Genomic DNA, 3,436 nt, shown 5'->3' on the forward strand with positions numbered 1-3,436 from the left:
ATTTTGCTAGTTGCAGAGCTACAGCTCAAGAAGGGACCTCTGCAGAGAGACAACTGCTTCCACACAGACGTCAAGGCTCCTTCTATGCCGGTCCCGGCAGGGGATGGGCTTCCCTACTCAGCTCGCAGCTGCTTTTTTAGTTCTCTTTAGGGTCACAGCAGGACATAGACTGATATCCTCCTGTGACCCAACAAACTCAGCTCAGGGCTGCGGTGACAGTGGGAGAGCCGCGGTGCAGCTGGGAAGGATCCTAACAATATTGTCAGGATCCAGCCCGCTACCTGATGGACAGCTGGCTCTCTAGAACCAGAGCCAGCTGGGCCCGCCCCCTCCCCTATCTGTCCCTCCAATGAGCGCTGGCGGAACAAAGAGGGGAGGATCCCTGACTGGCAGTCACCGCTCTCTGCAGGGAGAAGATTGAGAGCTGAGTGATCAGCGGTGTGTGATCGCCGAGTTCTCCATCAATAGAGCCGACGTGTGACAGCTGCAGTGTCCCACGTCGGCTCTAACTATGGAGATGAGTGTATTTCACGCTCCCCATAGTTCTAGGCGAGTGCATTTCACTCTCCCCATAATTCTGCTTTAATTTGATGCACCGGAAATGCGTTCAGAGTATGTAAAGCGGGGAACACAGAAGCGGATGGAATCAGTTACCCAATTGAGTCCGAATTTCATGCCACGGGGGCAAAAGTTCCAATGTCTCCAAATCCTTCAGTGTCTGCGGACTGTCGGACAAAACTAACCAATGAAGGAAAAGGGTGAGACCTAAAATCAGACTTCTTCCAGATCGATCAGCTTCTGTCCGGGATCATTCCATTGACGTGTTAAAAAGAAACACGTCGGATCTATGGCAGTAGACAAATGGAGAGTCCCTCCGCGCTCCCCACAGCGCTCCCGGCCTGTGCAATGATGGCGCTGGCAGTGATGATCACGGATGGCGCCGTGCAAACAAACAGCAAGATACAGGAGTCACCAGCACTCAGTAATATCGTTCCAATAACAAATGATATGACATTTTCACCCCTGATGAAGGGACCGTGTGGCCCCCCGAAACGTTGGCTTTTAGCATTGCGACGATCTGTCCTGAATAAATGGACATTTGTTATTGGAACGATATTACTGAGCGCTAGACATGCGCACCAGCAAAACATGTTTCTTTTCTTTTCGGTTTTTGCTTTATTTAGTTTTTCCTAATTCGGGTCTGAAAGTCAATTCAGACGGAATTCGTTAGCGGTAATCCGTACGAAATGTTGTTTCTAATTTGTTTCGTTCGTTCGTTGCAGCAAAATGACATTTAAGAGGAAAAAAACATTTTTTTCTGTTCTCAAATGTCACTTTGCTGCACTGAAATTTCGTCCAAAAAAACGAAAGTTCGTCCCAAAAAAAAAAAAACGAATGGGAAATTCGGATTCGTTTGCATTCGTTATATATCTGGAATTCGGACAAGGGGCGAAGAGGGTTCTTTACAGTAAGAGCGGTTAGGGTCTGGAACTCGCTGCCATCGGCCGTCATCTTAGCCAAGGGTGTAGATTTGTTCAAGAAACGTTTGGACGATTTCTTGAGGGACCGTTATATCCGGGGGTACCAGTATCCCTAAGAATGAGATGATGCGCGGACCTATATGGGTTGGACTTGATGGACCTATGTCTTTATTCAACCCCAAATACCATGTAACTATGGATACATCCGAATATCCGACATGTCGTCCGAATTTCGATTCGGAAAGAAACGAATGGCACGCGTCTACTGAGTGCTGGTGATTCCTGTATCTTGCAGACCTATGGTAGTGACTCACCATTCGGACCCGTACATTCCCTTCACCCACCCGAAAGAAAAAAGCCTCGCCACATTTCCAGAACTTTCACCTACAGCCGTACTGATCAAACCGCCACATTGTTATCCCTAAACTACGGTAACATCCACCCGGCACCACACAAGTTATAACTTTGTATCAAATTCCAGCTTCCAATATGAAGGTTCTGTTCAGTCCAAAGATAGAAAAAGTCACCGGCACTCCAAACAATTAAGTCAGAGAAACACTCTCTGTTTGCCTGAGGAAGGGGCCGCGTGGTCCCGAAACGTTGCTTAAGGTCCCCACACACCTTACGATAATCGCGGGTAATCCCGCGATCGTACGATGATCGTAAGGTGTGCGGAAGGCGTGCGACCTCTACTACTGTCAGGTCGCACGACTTTTAACTTACGAACATGTTCGAAAACCCGCCGAGCATCGTACGACGTTCGGCGGGTGTGTGGCATGTTCGTAAGACAAAAGCCGCACGGGCCGGTGTGCGTAAGCGCACACTGCCCGTTCGGCTTTGCGGTCATCGGAAGCCCGCCCCTCAGAGGGGCGCGGCTTGCGATCATCGCAAGTACGATCTGCCTGTCCAAGATGGGCAGATCGTACGTTTTTTTTAATTACCTTACAACCAGCGCAAGACAAAAGTCATGTGATGGTTGTAAGGTGTGTGCCCAGCCTTAGAGGTGTTACCACTTGGGTCAACAAAACTTTATTGACTTATTTGGAGTGACGGTGACTTTTTTTTAATCTTTGGACTGAACAGAACCTTCATATTGGAAGCTGGAATTTGATACAAAGTTATAACTTGTGTGGTGCCGGGTGGATGTTCCCATAGTTTAGGGATAACAATGTGGCAGGTTGATCGTACGTTTTGGCGGAGGCATCCGTTGTTGTCGCCGCTGCGCCCGCCCTGCTGCATTGGGTATTCTCCGGTCAGGAGTGCGATGGGATCCATGGACTTTTGACTGTTCAGTCCGAAGGTTTAGGCCCCGTTCACATGTAGCGACTTATCGCGCGATTTCTGCTGCAATATCGCGCATTTTTGCCGCGCGATATCGCGAGAAGTCGCCGGCTAATGATAGTCAATGGAGCTGTCTTAGCTCCATGTCGCGCGTCGCTCGTCGCGGTCGCAAGTCGCTTCTACCGGACCCTTTTTTCGGCGGATTTTGCTTTTTTTCTATGGAGCCCGACGGAGAAGGTCGCGATACCGTCGCTGGATCGTCGCCCCGAAAGTCGCGCTATCCCGGCCGCTGCAAAGGTATGTCGCTACATGTGAACGGGGTCTTAGCCGTCCCACAATTTCTTCCTCCGGGTTTTGCTCTTTGAAAACATTTCACACAATGTAACCAAAAATATCTCATGGCACGTCAGTCTGCATATGTGTTGGGCGTAGACAACAAATACTTTATAAACAACAGTTTGAAGGTGGCCCAACCGACCACCTTCCTATTGGTCAACTGCAAAGTCCCCTCTAGTCCTCACTTAGGTCCTCTTGGCCATGCAAATGAGGACTTGAAACAGGGTCAGCAGGTATTGGTCTGATAGCTTGAATGGGAGGGGCTGATATGTGCACCATTGTCATTAACATTGGGTTTCCAGAGCCGGTATTGCATTGTGAAATTGGACGGCTCCCCA

The sequence above is a fragment of the Nanorana parkeri genome, unplaced genomic scaffold (assembly GCF_000935625.1).
Source record: "Nanorana parkeri isolate BGI_ZX_2015 unplaced genomic scaffold, ASM93562v1 scaffold1316, whole genome shotgun sequence".
Taxonomy (NCBI): Eukaryota; Metazoa; Chordata; class Amphibia; order Anura; family Dicroglossidae; genus Nanorana; species Nanorana parkeri.